The 15,630-nt window shown below is 41.6% G+C and overlaps 1 protein-coding gene across 1 annotated transcript in view; it reads left to right on the forward strand.

Moving 5' to 3' along the window:
* Positions 1 to 11,664: 11,664 nt before the first annotated feature.
* The window catches only part of DAAM2 (dishevelled associated activator of morphogenesis 2), a 202,568-nt gene continuing 198,602 nt past the window's right edge, over positions 11,665 to 15,630 (forward strand). Inside the window, exon 1 of the mRNA XM_075496208.1 lies at positions 11,665 to 11,772. The gene's annotated coding sequence lies outside the window, so the exon portion shown is untranslated. The remainder of the gene's footprint in view (positions 11,773 to 15,630) is intronic.

Consider the following 15,630-nt stretch of genomic DNA (forward strand, 5'->3'; position numbering starts at 1 on the left):
TATGTGTCACATGAGAATTATTTCTTCATTTTTGGTATTTAATAAGTACAAAGGAGACATAATACCTAAATGTTAAGGTTTCATTTCTTATGTTAAAATAATACGAAATGCTTCTTGATATTATCAGTCAAGATCCAGCATTCTTTTCCTATAGGCAGGCTGTCTTAATTCCTTCTTCTGCAGGTGAGGTAACCAAGGATACATGAGGTCACTTTTGGCTGGTCTGGTGATAAAACTTGGGGCTCAAGCATGGCAGTCTCTACAGTTCATATATCTTCCAAGAATAATTCTGTCAAGTCTTTGTGCCTATGTCCATAATACTGTACCATTTTCAGAAGCAGAACTCAAGAACTTATATTTTCCTGCCTGAGAAGACACTTGCATATGTCACGGTCAAACTGTATTACATCTTGAAATGGCAACTTCACAAGAGGAGAGCAGTATAGTGACATGAAAGCAGTAGAGTAAAACTCCTGTATTCAGGAGACTTCAGGGATTATGCTGATATCTCATAAATTCAGTAGGATTACATGTGCAAAAGTTTTGGAACTGGTACTTTTTTTTTCTTCAATTTGCAAATAATATAGAAAGAACAACAGTAAGGAGCATAAGCATTGGTAAACCAAAGCACCTAAAAGTGTGCAGGTGCCAAAATAACAGCACCGGCTCTGACTATGTGCTCACATTTTATAGATACTTGCTTCATTCCATGCATCAGGTTCACATCAGTTGTGGCAAGAGCTGCAAGGAGAAAGAGAATTGTCTTGAGCTAAATGTCTTCAACTAAAATGCAGGCAGCTGAGTCCCATCCCATATTATGCCACAGCTGTTTTACATGGGTAGTGGATAACACATCCATATCATAATGTGTTTGATATCTGTCATTTTCCAACATTTGATTTTCCAACCTTGGTATTCTTTCAATGTTATTTAAAATGTAATGTAGTTAGCTGTAGATCATTACTCCTTTCAGGTTTACTGGTTCGACTCTGTGGGCCACTGATGTACTTGCATCCACACCCACAGAAGAGATTTTCTGAAAAGTTGTTTTAAACCATTGTAGGAAGTGACTCAGGATAATTGCTAGTCTAATAGCCTCTCTTGGCTTCCTGGAGTCTTTTAAAAATAAATCCTTTGCAAGAAGTGGGAATGTCTAGGAAAGAAAAGAAAAAAATTATGCCAGTCAAGACACTTAAATTTGATACAGTCCACGTAATTTAACTCTCCTTCCAACCTAGGCTCCCCTAATGTTTTCTAACACATGATGATTGCTGTTAATATGGTATATCATTGGTGACATTTCTGTCTGCATGGTTATCTACTGTGTGTGTACATTTTTTCCCCCCAAGTTGTATCTCTGACTTCTTTGAAGCATCTGTGCTTTAACAGTCGTCAGTCTAGTATGTGTGTGAAAGAAGCCAAGAAACTGTTGTCCCACAAAGCTCTCAAAGGACCCTGGTTAACCTGAATTTGCTATATAGTTTTTGGTGGAAAACAAAATGAATCTAAGTTAGCTCTGGGAATAGCTAGTTGGGCTGTGATATATTACAAAAATGTTGTTTAATTCTGATATTATGTATCTGCAGAACAATTTTAGTTTATAACTGTCCAAATAGTCTGGCCTACTCAATTCTCTTTGGTCTAGCTGACTGCTGCAAAGGAGTCAGAGCCTAGCCACAACTCCCTGTGTGGGACAGAGCTCACTCTTTCCTGCCTCCTCTTCTGCCAGCGGTGGAGGCAGGGTGTTCTCAGCCCATGCTGCCTTCTGTCTACCCCCATGTATGAGTACTGTCCATCAAGGCTAAGACTGTTGCTAAATTTAGTTTGAGGAGTTCAGTCTGTCCCTCAGGCTCTGAGTTCAGTCACAGTGTACTGCAGAGATGCTGGCTTTGTAAGTCTTACTCTAACACTGCACTACTTTTAATTGGAAGCACTCCTTCAGTTGTGAGTGTCATTCTCCCCTGATTCTCACTTTTTGTTGACTTTGATACTGGAGGAAACTGAGCCTAAAATGCTGTCACTTCATTGCCTAGCTGTAAATACAGGTTTGTCCAGTACCATGCATTGATTATGATACTCAGACACTTACCATCCCCTGCACGATCCTGTGTGGCTAAAGGGACATCTCAGGTACACTGTGGTACAGCGCCAGGAAGTGCTTCCTTCCCCCTTTCCTGATATGCAGGGTACAGTCCCTTGCATGGGACAAAGATAGCTGTGGCAGTGTCTTAGAACGATCCTTCTTGCTGGCATATGTGTATCTGCAAGACATCACCAGCTTCCCTTCCCATCACTTAAACTCTTTACTAGCACCTGGTAAGCCATGGTACTGCTTCAGGCCTTGGAAATTAAGACATCTATGAGATCTGTAAGTGGTTTCACTCTCATCAGTGCAGTGGAGAATTAAATCTGGAGGCTAAAAGTACACAGAGAATAGAATTCTGTCATGCAAAATGAAAGGAAAATCACCGGGTGGATTTAAAAACTATGGCCAGGGCTGTGTGCATCTGAGGACAAAGATAGAGCTCTCTGCATGCTTTGGTGTGTGCTATCCTTTTGAACATATGCCATAACTTTGCATTTCCTGACTTCAGTGGATTGGAAAAAAACCTGGCAGGTTCCCAAAACTGAAATATATGCAGAAATAACATTCATAGCAATACCAGTGCAAGGGAAAAAAAACAGCATCTGAAACAACCTCATGCTTCAGGGTGAAAACTGATCAACTGTGGGGTTCAAGAAAGAATGTCTCTTCCCTCTTTACCCCTCAGTTCTTATGTAATATTCCAGCCCACAACTGGCTGGATGTAGTGTGTTTTCCATTCTTCATGCTCTGAATCATCAGGTATCTAACCACTGCTTGAGGCAGTGTACTAGACTAGAGAGCTGAATGGTCTGTTCCACTATGGCAGCAAGAATAGTATTTTAATATGGTTTCATTTCCTTTGGTTTATTATTTTGTTATGTAGCACTAAGGGAGTGACAACTGGACTGCTATATTTCTTCATGTGAACATGTATTGAGACTGGTTTGGATCTGAGGAACACATGCTCTCTTGTTTTGTCAGTCATGCGCTAGTGATGCAGAGGGTCTCCCTCTGTTCTCTGTTTTTCAGGGCTGAGTAATGCCTATGCTTGTGTGGGTCCAGTACACAAAGTTGATTTTCACCCTTCAAAAGTGCCTGCCTCTAGTATCTTTTGGGAGAAGTACTGTTTTAAATAAATTGTGCTTAAAATGGAGCAAATTGTGCTCCCACATGCACACTCCCAGTCCAATGGAGGGGGTTCTCCTGTATAAGAAATAGGAGTACAGATTGCCCACAGATGGGATCTTCATGCTCTTCATATCGTGGTGTTGTGTTCTAAAAAGGGCTCCTGTTGCATCTTGTGGAAGTGAGTCTTATGTGATTCAGTGCAGAGGTTATGAATATACAATATACAACTGGCTATTCTTCCTTTCATTTCTATAAAGAAATGCAACAGGTTCATAGAGATACTATCTTAATCCGCAGTAACTGGAATGTTGCAGCATTTCTGATAGGATGGATGTTTCTACCTTAACAACTACACGTTAAGAAGCATATCCCTTCAGGACAGAAATGAAATGGGCTACTGGACACAGGTCAATAGTAGCTTTCACTGTCATTGTCCATATCATGTATGGGCAAACAGAGCATTTCAGTCTCGGCATTTCAATCTTGCTGCAAAGTATTTTGAAATAAAGAAATCCCATTTGTGCTTGGGTCACACTGTAAGACAGGCTGTAGTTATTAATGCTTTACTTCTGTGTGATAGTCAGGATTTCCACGTTCCTCCTTTTCCACTCTCTAGGGAGAAGATGTAATATAATCCTATAAACCAAACAGAGAAAGCAGGAGTCATGGATAGCCATCTCATCTTCAGCAAGCACTGGGAGCATTTACTGTGCTTTAGAGAGTTTATTAAACACAGGAGCTGAGTCAATGAAAGCTGCTGGGAGGTGGAACTACCCATAAGGAATAGCTCTGGTGTCCTACAGAGAAGCCCTGAATCACTCTGCCCTTTGGAGTTCCCTGCAGATATCTATGGGACAAGCTGCCAATAGATAGCAACGTAACTCCAGGGTTGATCTTCAAGAGTAGTATGCAGCATGGCAGGGTGGGGACTCATGCCCTGAATTATCCTTGTTGATCTTAAGTAGACAAGTGGCAAATCTGATAGCCAGAGGGGACAACACCACCACTTGTTCAATGCTTGGATTGCATTGTCAAAACTGTGTTCTTTTTATTATTTTTAATTATATATGAAAACATTTTACCTCCTTTGCTCGACAGAATACTGCTTTGGGGCTGGGAATATTTCCTTGTTCCTGCATCTGCCAGATTCTTAGACCCGTCTTTTAAGTATAAAGGTGGAAATCTTTTCAAAGAGATACCATTTTCTTCTGGAATTTACCTCAAGGCTTTTGGTCATAGTGATGATATGGCAATGTATGAGGCTAGCTGCCATTAGAAAATTATGGGAGCAAACTTGATTTTAAGCCTTTTGAAGTTGATCAGATGATTTTTATTGATTTCAAAGAGCCCTGGCTCACGCCCAAAGGTGATGATGGTAGAGCAGAAAAGAGAAAGCATATGTATATGAAAAAAACAATCCACACAGCCCCAAATGGTAAATTTGCTCTGCCAGTAAGTTGCACAGAAAAGAACCTTGGCTTTACATTTTGAAATAGCACTCACATCTCCAAAAGTGGTACCAAGACACATACTTCTTATAACTGTTTACAAATGGAAATGATGGGGTATAAAAAAAAATAACAGTTGCTTATAATAGCAACACATTTGTAGACTCCTCCAGAAAATGTTGAGTAAGTTTTGAACTTCTTAAAAAGGTCTGTCTGTAATCAGGCAAGGCTCACTCAAGGACTTTCAACATACATCACCTTCAGACCTCAGTTTCCTCATCTCTTAGATGGGACTACTCATACTTACAGGCTTATAGCCAAGCTCAGCTCCTAAATGCAAAACAAAGAGGTCTTATCAGTCCAAATTTATCATCACTTGCCTCAGCAGGATTATACCATGAGAGCATTTCACTCTTCAAGTACTGCTTAACATTAATGCTAATACTTCTGCTTCAGTTTTTGCTCTAGCATCTCTTCACTTCTACGTAGCACTGTAAGTGGCTTTCACGGCAGGTGAAACGTGTCATACTGTACAGTACCAAAGAAATAATAGAAATAGAGATGCAAATAGGCAGAGCACAATAGAGATCAAAGATCAAATGAATTTTCTGAGCTGGTATTCATCTGAGATGAGACACTTCCAGAAGGTATTTTGAAGCTAGGAGAGAAGCTGGCCCACATGCCTGGGAAGACATTCCAGCTGGAAGGGGTTAGTGCAAAACTGAAAGAGGATGCGGACAAGATGCTTGGAAGGGCTGTTTCTCTCCTGTTTTAGTTAAATCCAGTCAAAGCCTGGACACAGCAGAGGGCTGTGGGCTAGGAGTGCGTGTGTGTGTAGGGGCAGGGGGAGACCTCTTTGCCAGGCTTGATTCAAACACTGTTTAGGCACAACTGAGAGACTGCGAAATACCGCTTTCCAAATGGGGATTTGCGTGACAGATAGTTACATCCGGGGTGTGGATATAATATACCATGGGCAGAAAAGTACAGGGATTGTCTTTTGCCAGGGACTTACACAACCACATCTGCAGTTCCCCACCATTTCCTCCCTGACACCCCTTGGAGAGGGGTTTTCTATCCAAAAGTATAAAAATTACAAATCCAAAAAAACTTCAATCTGGGCTCTACCTAGAGAAACTTTTAGATCGTTCATTCCATAAATATCTCTTAGAGGCTGTCTGACGTCAGAGGATTTGGAGAGAGAGGCTGGTCTGAAAGTGAAAACAGCAGCAGTTCCAGTCTCACTACAACAGCACAGCCAGCAACAGGAGCAGCACAGGCATTTCTCTATGTGGATTACAGGACTGCAGAGCAGGGAGGAACTGCGCAGAGACACGGGCACTACAGTGTAAGTGCAGCTGCTGCAGCAACTCTTCTTGTGTTTTTGCTTGTTTTCAAGAGCAAATCCCTGCAAGTACTGCTTGTCTTTCTTCTCTTTACTTTTTTTTCTCCTCTGAAATATCCTGAAGCCAGCTTGGCAGCACACAGGATTCAGGTTTAGCTTGATTGCTTCTCCCAAAGGTATGCAGAGGGGCTGACAGTGCAGGCTTTTGCACTCTTCTGTATGTGGATGGGGGTGACAGGGGATGAGGGAAGTCAGAGAAGGAGGGAGAGGGAGGGAAGGACCTATCTTTGGAACACTACAAAATTAACTGAAATTCAGCTCCTTCGTGTTCTGGTAGCAAGACAGCAAAATCCCAAATAAGCCCTAGGCAAAACCCAACTTCCTTAGGCAACTTCACAATGCAGAATTTCTTTTTTAACTCTTTAATCCCTTGTCATATTGTGCAGCAAGCAGTTCCTCTTTCCTTATGAGGACAACAGGCAATTTCCTGGCTCCCTGACAAAGAAGTCCTGTCCCACTCTGCCAAGTTACTGACAATGACAGACCCTAACACGAGTATGGGGTGTCGCTCACTAAATCTGACAAGTGTAGCACCTTGAGCCTGTACTAGCTTGATACTAAGGGCTCTCCAAGGAACCCACTTCTGCAGAGGAAAGAGGCATCTCCCACATCCAAAACCTAGCTGTAACAGGGTCATACATGAAGGAGGCAGCGACTACAAGGAGAATCTCCCTGTGAAAAACCTTCAGAGGTACTGCTACAGACACAAGGTGCAAGTCCCAAGGAAAGCTAGTGATTCGTTTTTTTGTTTGGTTTGTTTTTTTTTTTTAATCTCAGCAGTCCAGAGATTCCCAAGCCTACTCCATAAGAAGGTGGTATTTTCAGTGGGGCACTCAGCTGTATTTATTTACAATTAAAATTCAGTGCTGCATTCATGTAATTAACCTTACTTCCCCCACCCCATACCTGGATGTCCCTTCTTCATTCCCAGTGTAGAGATGGGAACAGTTCTGCAGACAGCTGTGGAGGCAGCTGTCCTCCTCATTGGCATCTTCTCTAATGAGACCCATGACAGAAACAGCTCATTTCCCCAGGCGGGTGGAAGAGTTTGATGCCTCCTGTGTGAAGATGACACACTTAGCTAGCAGTTGTAACTTTAGAAAGCTCTTTGCCAGTGAGAGCGTGCTTGGTCTATGCAATTGCGGGAAGGAGAGATGACGCCCTTGAATATAAACACAAAGCTGGGTTGAGAAGCAGGAGCTATGTGAATTGCACAACATAATGCACCGTGCTGTTAGTAATTGGCTTCAGCCAACAAGCAGTCACAAGAAAGGCTGTTGCGAGTCAGCACTCCCTGGGCCGAGTTGTTTTGGTAATGGAATAAGTCTGCAAATACTTTTCCTCTTGAAGGTGGCAGAGCGGGTTGCTGGGGCAGGGATAAGGAAGTAAAGGGGGAAAGGTGACGATTGGGAGGAGGGAGTTTTGCAGGGATCTCCCCTACAAAATGAAATTGAGCAAGTATAGTTAGCTGTGCGAAAAGCAACTGCAGGTTGATGTAACCACTGTGCTGGCTAATGTAGTGCAGGTAGCCTTTAATGGGCAGATGTTCAAGGTCTAATCCCCACTAAGGGATGCCATGCCATGCCATGTAAAGCAAGCTAGGCTGAGCTGGAGAAAAAGCCACCATACTGACTGCACATGTAAGGGAGCGTGTGTTCTCAGAGGCAGATCCTGCAGGGATGTATTTTGGAAGTGAAGTCTCCAGACTTGGAATGAATAGCTTTGGGATCTGGGCTGCTTTACCATGACATATCAGAATCCTTTTCCTCTCCCTCATTTATTTCTTATTAGATTTTGTTTCCAGTAGCCTCGCAGCTCCCTTTCCAAGAAGCTGCTTTATTTTCTTAGCAACAGCCTAATCACAAAAAAAATAATCCTTAAGAAATTTAATAACTTGTTAGAAACCTATATGCCCCAATAAAAGCTTGAGAGCTGTCACAGCCAAGACAAGTGTCTGGGAGCCACAGACACTTTTACCTGGTTCAGCAGTTTGTCTGAAGTGCATTGGGCAATACAGATCTAATATATACGGAACTGCTGAAAGCTGAGAGGGTGAGAAGAGGAACTAAGGAGGAGATAATTCCAGATTTGGGGTGTATTAAGATGACTGCTTCCTTTCTGTCTCACAATTCCTCTCTCTGTCCTCAAGCTCAGCATCCCACTAGTGAGTGACACTACCTGCAGGGGTTTGCAAGTCTGGAAGTTCCTTGTGGACTATTAGTCATGGTTCAGGGGGAAAGCTGCACACTGAGTGGAAGGGTGCGAGGAGGAATGGGGATGGAGATACTGATCTGGCAGGAGATAAATTTAGTGTCTCATGAGAATGCATGGGTCATCACTCAGCATCCTTGAGTTTAGATGAGGTTATACCAGCCAGGAAATTGCTAGTTCTTCTACTGGTGGACACTGACCCTGGAAGCAAGAGAAACAAACACCATATGGACAGGGCAGACATCTTTTCAGTTTTGCTTTGTGAAACAGAAAAGAATTCCCCGTTGGAGCTTATGACAGTCACAGTGCAACCCTGAGGTTTTAAAAGTCTATATTATGTGTTATGAAGTGCAGTCTCATGGTTTCACAGAGCTGAGTAAGCAAATTCTCTGGATAACCTAGTGGCCTTACCACACTGTATCACTTGTCTGCTGCTATTGCTGCTATTTTAGTTGTGCTCCTTATGTGTAATGGAGATCATTCTGTTCATCTTGAAATCAGTCGCAAAAATTTTTCTTACCAAGTCCAGACGTGGCGTGCACTGACTGCATTTTATTGGCAGGGAGGCATGGCAAGAGTTGAACAGCATCTTGAAGGCATCTCCCAGATGGTTTGGTTTTGCTCCATCTGCCTTAGTTGACATAAAATTCCCTCAAGATCCAGTGGAATCCTAGAAACCCATCTAGTCCCTCCAGGCCAGCCATCTGACCTAGCGATTGAGCAATCAGGGGACACCATTTCCTGACACTTAGGGGAAGGATGCGTGGGAGGTTTGGCTCTCTGCACTTTAATTGCTGCGAATTTTCAAACCTGGGTCAATCCTATGGAGACCTGACCCTCTCTCTCTTCCCTGCCCCTGCAGCCCCCAGGCAAGCACAGCATGTTCCGAAATTAAAAGAAAGCTGACTGCTCTGATTTTCATTGGATGAAAGAGTTTATGTGTATTTTCCCATGCTTTTTGTTGTGTTGATGATTGACAGTGGTGTCTCTTACGGTGTTTCCATTTTACCAGTTGTGTTCCCTAATATCATGCTCCTTTGAACTGAGGCATTTGCAGAAAACTGGTAGTTGTAGGACTCAGTATATATAGTAACATGCAGTAGATCTGATTTTTTTCTCATCTTTCTGCAATTCCACTTAACAGTGGAGTTACTTCTGTTTGGCACTACTCTAAGTCATTATCAGGCTGAAGACTTGTTATCTTCCAAGGTCTGTGTAGGTATCAAATTTCATAATGCTGTGTAAATTAGTTAAATGGGATTTATTGGGTTGGATTCTCAGCCAGTGCAAATAGGTATGGGGGCTCCAGTGTAGCTAGGACAAATGTATTCCAGCTGAGGATTTGGCCCAGTGTCTTCAGACTGGTAATGAGTGACCTAAGGCACAGACAGTGCAAGTCTGCTCTCATCTGTACTAGTGAAAGTTTTTTTGTAGCTCCATATTGTTCAAGAAACTTATTCCAGGCTTCAATTACAAGTAAGTTCAAGTAGCATCAGAATTTGGTCCAGAGAAACTGAGGCCCAAGTTGTGCAAAGTAACCTGTAATTTTGGCTCGCTATTTTTAGTGTCTTGTTAAGGCACCAAGACACTCAAAAATTGAGACAGCCAAAATTATAAGCTACTTTCGAAATGCTGGCTGACTGACTAGGGCAAATCTACACAGTGGGTTTGATTCTTCTCACATACTTTTTACAGCAGTGTAATTCTCTGAAGGTCAGTGGAGCTACTGCTGTTTTACAGCAGTAGAAGTCACAGAGGAATGTGTCCCATGTTGCTGGAAGCTCCCATGAGCTTTGGTATGTCAGTCCTGTACTCATATTCTGTTTTTCCTGACATGTCCAGGACGTGTCCCGCTTTGATTTGCTGAGAACCACATAGACACATGCCTATGAACACATCACACGCTGAGCAGTGCTATGAGGTGCAGCCTCAAGGTTTGTTAGTGATGTATGTTAAATCTGTACCTGCTGATGGTCAAACAGGCTTTTCCCTCCTTTAGGCTTTGTGTCCAGTTTGTATGTTGCCCAAAGTTCATGTTCCATGTTAGATTGATATTTTCAATTTTTTTCCACATGGTATTTCAACACTTGAGATTTTGGCTTCTCTGGTGATTTCTATGGTGTCAGATAATGTCCTCTAGTAGTAGGAGTTTTCTAAACTTGGGACAACATGGAGTAACAAATCTGACCAGGAGAAGCTCATGGGGTTTGGATTTAGTAGAAAAGTTATTCTGAGGGTATGGGAGGCTTATACCAGTGATAATGTTTCTCTGGAGTTAGGAATTAGAGAGACTTAATGTGGAAAGAAGGAAGTAGGTAAGAAAGGGAGAAGATCAGAAGTCTTGCTGGAATTCAAGGATTGGGAGCTGGAGATCAGAAGTATGTGTTTAGGCCACATGAAAATGGAAATAGAGGTAATGAGGAACTGAGAAGAACTTTGCCAGCAAGAGAGGAATAGGCTCTCTCCCTGAAAAACAAGTGCTTGCTCACTTCCCAGTTGTGCTGGCTTCAAAGTAATAATCACTGAAGTTGATATTTCTGCTCGTGAGCTTTGAAGTTTGCATTTGTTTTTCTTGAAGAGTATTTTTCTCTTCACTGTGTCCCAGAATGACTTAAATTCAGGCAATGCATGTGCCAACCCAGCTCTTTGAATTGGGGACAAAGCTAATTTGTGAAACCCAACAACTCTCTTCTGTCTCCTTGGTATATTACTTTTTTTAAGGAGGCATAAACAAGGACTCATTTTTACTATTATGGCTTTTATTATTCAAGGCAGTGAACAAGCCTGATTTGGGGGGCTTTGTATTTTGTTTGATGTTTGGAGGGGCAATGTTTTTAGCTGCTTAAATAATTGAATTAATGAGCCATGAAGTCTTAAGAGATGGAAATTTACACAGTGCCCTGTTCATCCTTGAAGAAAGTGGTCAGGTCCAATTTAACTTTTTAAGATCTGATCTGAAGATGTGTTCCCAGGACATTTGCATAAATTAAATACACAAACACACACACACACATGCAAAAGGGAGAAAGAACACTTCTGCCAAGGAGCACAATCCAGGTTGGATTTTATTGTGAAGAAGTCATGCAAGGATACATTTCAAGGGTTTAATATCACGTGGCAAGATTCCCTTCTCCCAGGACAAAGCTGTGGGAAGAGATGAAAAATCTTGGAGGATGGGTCCACTGGTAGCTATTAAACATGATAATCTGGCTGTACTCCCATCTCCAAGTCCTGAACAACTCAAAGGATTGAGCAGGGGTAGGATCTGACTATATATGGTATTTTTATATGCTTTCCCTAACCATCTGCAGCTGACCATTACTTGGAGATAGGGTACTGGTTTAGATGGGCTTCTGATCTGATTCTATGTACTCATTTTTATATTCCTGTGGTCTTTGCAAGAGAAAACACTGTGAAGATCCTCTGATGTTTCAGCTATTCTGCAAGGGAGAAACAGTCATATCTGTAAGATGTGGGCTGAGATACCTGACCAGGTACATCACAAACCTCCAGAAACTTATTCACATTTTAGAGTCCTTTAAGTGTCAAGACTGCACATGAGGAAACTATAACTTCATTTTTAGGACTGTGTGTGTCTTCTTGTCAGTGAAAAAAGTGACCAGCATCTCTCCTTCTTCCCCAGTTCAAAAGTGGATTACAGTGACAATTTTTTGCAGAAAGGATTTCATTTGCTAACCCCTCTCCAGTTATTTTTAGAAATGTTTTGCATTTTCTTTTGCATTTAAATATTTCTCTAAATCTTAACATTTCGAACAGGCTTACTCATCAATAGTACAGTTGTTGCTGATATTTTCATAAATAACAAATATTTGGGGTGCTTCCATTTTCCAGGAGAGGTCAGTACTTAAAAAAAAAAAAGGCTATTTTTAGATGTTTCAGGCTGGTCTTGAAAAATCATTAATCTCTTTGCATGCTCTTGGTCCTGCACTGTCATCTGTTTTCTTTCAAATCTCCAGAAAGCTGTGACAGAAATATGTGGGAATTCCATGTTGCTCTGCATCAGCCTGCCAGTTCTGCTCCTTTCCTTGTCAGGTTGAAGGGAGCAACCTTTTCAAGAAGGAATGAAACTACTGTGGAGCTGCATAAGCATCCTTGCCTCTGCCGATCTGTGTGTAGAAGTTTCCTGGACACTTGTAGAGGTGTAACATGATTTCCCTCTAACATAAAGCTATTTTCTTCCCCAAGAATGTTTTCCTCAAGAGCAGTTCAGTCCCTCTGAAAATGTGTAGTCAATAAAATCATCAGCCCACAATACAATAAGCTCTGTACTTTCCACTGGTTTAAGATCAAACCCTGAATGCTGTGGATCTTGTATGCTTGTTAACCATATTGTTTCTGATGGAGCTGGGGCAATCTCAATAGACTGTTCCTATTTAACCAGTAGGATTTAAATGATGAGAATATTTTCTTGTCTGCAATCATACACTATACAAATATGTGAGGATAAGTCACATACATATAGTTAGATAAAGTTAGCAATTTATTCTTTGCATACAGTACTTTCCTTTGGAAAATTTCCAAGAACTTTACATATAATAATGGATTTAACATTTTGGAAAACTGAGGTGCAGCTTTCTCACATGCCTGCAACTTGATGGGAGTCTGTACTATCATATAAATACTCTCACTGCAGGTAGGTTAGAGACCCATTTTTTTAGCTATCTTTATGTTCTCTGAAGTGTTAGTTTAATAAAGCTACAGCAATTAAACTAAAGTATTATAACAACATCTTTATCATTATGTCGCATTTAGCCTCCTGCCTGCTAGGCAAGCCCTATATTCACCAAAATCATACATCTCCCAGAATGCAAGTATATCACCCTATTGTAGAGTGGGTACTCCTCCCCGTTTTTTCTCCCTCCCCCGTGTCTGTGTTCTGGCTTCCCAGAGCCTCAAGTTATAATCCCCAGTTTTTCTTCCTACTCTCCACCCTTTGGTTAGGTTTTTGCCTACACTGAGAATATGAAACTTAGGTACTACTGATAATGATTGCAGGAAATCTGCCTTAACTAGGTGGAATGGGTTTACTTGTTAGATTAAACAGCATACATCTGTAGAGAGGGTTTGCCAGGATATCATTCTTCCTTACAAACGTTATCAGGAATGGAGCCATACACTAGTGCAGACAGTCTTGGTTTTCTCACTGAGTCACTGACCATTAAGCTGGGATGCCTGGACTATAAGTACCCTGCTTAAATCCATTTGGCAGAATCCTGACCCCCTCCAGGCAGGCGACCCCATCAGCATCTGCACAACAGATGAAAGAAAGCAAGATCTTGACCAAACACGAGGGGACTTTAGTCCTTTGCTACTTTTGCAGCCGTGTATACAGCGGGAACCAATTAAACTATGTTTCTAACAGCTGAATGCACAGAGAGACAGTTGGTTTTGTTCTCGCCTGTGCTCTGATCTGTCAGCATCCTCCTGCACTGTTATGCAGGGATAGAGTAATAACCATGCTAGGGTCCTGCCAATATGAACTGTCTTCCAACTGTGCCCTACTGAGATATGAACTTGCCCTCCTTGCTTGTTTCATACTTTTACTGCCCTGTGGGTCAGGCATCCCAATGAGTGAATCTCTCTGGCTCTGTTGCAGAGGCCCTGAAGTGTGTTGCCAATGACAGAAGTACAAAGCTTGACCTTAGCCTTTCATCATCAGTGGGATTGAGGCAGTCTGTGTGAATGTTACAAAGTCTTTGGCACTCATCATTACTAAGTTATAGGGAGAAAAACAGATGCATTTTCTGACTAGGTGAAATTTTCCTAGGGGGACCCATGAATTGTTTTCCAGCTGTGCCTGGGCTTATCTAGAATAGCTTCATGTACCTGCTGGGGGACATGTGTTAAGCTATAAATGTCCTACTGTGCCCTTCATGACACATTTTATGTTTAAACAGAGGCAAAATTCAGCAAGCAATGCCTCACTGCCTCCTCCCCTGCTTACTTACAGTGGTGGTGTTTAGTATGTTCACATCTATCGGGACATCTCCAGAGGCCCATACTCTTTCTGATGTACACATCTGTTAGTGTAGCTAAGCTACTGTGAAATGGGAGCCTTATCTAAGAAAATACTGTGAATACAAGCTAGAGTTGACCTAACATAATATATTAACAATTTCATATAGTATCACTGTACTTTTAATAAAAAAGCAGTTTAAGAATGCTGCTTCATCAGTCTTGAGAGTCAATTTTTCACTTACTGGCCTCAATTTTTGCAAGATATATCAACATACAATTCAGATTACATACATATCAATATTTTGGGTTTTCTCACTTGGACATTAAAAATATTATCTGTAGCTGTATGTATTTTTATCCATGGAGCACAAATATTCAAATAAGAGTGGACTAAATTATGATCTCTAGAATCAGATATCAGAGGTCAGGGAGATGATATTATACTTCTGTACAATGAAATACCTAATTTGCCATTGTCAACTGCTTTAAACTAAGAGTGAAAATGGCTGCCTCACTTCAGACTGAAAATCTTATCTAATTCTGCTTCCTACTGGTCACTTGAAAAGTCTTATGTTAATGTATGCTTGTTATGTATGTATGTTAATGTGTGACAGTATCGGAATAAATGTGCTGTGGAGTCTGGTAGACCATGTGTCTATTGTGCAGTTGTCTGTGATTGTAGGAAACAGGACATGATGACCTTGTAGTCATATACTCCCATGAATGCACATGACACAGAATCCAATTGACCACCCTACAGGCTCTGGTGACATGTGGGAGTGCAGTAAATTGAAATGGAAGCAGATGGAGAAAAAGTCCCCTCTGTGTTTTGCCTTGTCTTTTCTTTCAGGGATGTTGCCTTAAGTCTTTGATCCAAATAGCCTGCTGAGGAAATATGTCTCTGAGCTATGATGAAACAACACTAGGAATGCTGTGTTCAGTTCTGGGTACTCAATACTAAGTGATTACACAGTGATGGGGAGAGATAGGCAACCTTCGTTTTTCCTTTGAGCATTCATTAGTCATGGTCTCTTGGGGTTCTTTAGCTCTTTCAGGAATAACCTTAATTCACAAAGAAGCTAGAGGGAGCTGAGCAGTTTGGTCCCAGACTGGGGGGCAACACCTCCACAGAAATGGGAAATACTCTTTGACTTCCATTAGAAATTCTCCCATAATCTTGGGCTTGCTTCTGGTGGCTGGCCACTGCCATTAACTGTTTGCATGACTCAGGGTATGTGCTTTCCAGTGTGCTATCCATCTATCTATCTACCTACTTACCTACGTACCTACCTACCTGTTTCTTTGCTTGTAATGAAACAGCCCAGGCTGCATGGATGTGTAAGCTTTATTTTCTGGGTTTTCTGCTTAAACTG

This window comes from Mycteria americana, chromosome 3 (assembly GCF_035582795.1).
Source record: "Mycteria americana isolate JAX WOST 10 ecotype Jacksonville Zoo and Gardens chromosome 3, USCA_MyAme_1.0, whole genome shotgun sequence".
Lineage (NCBI taxonomy): Eukaryota > Metazoa > Chordata > Aves > Ciconiiformes > Ciconiidae > Mycteria > Mycteria americana.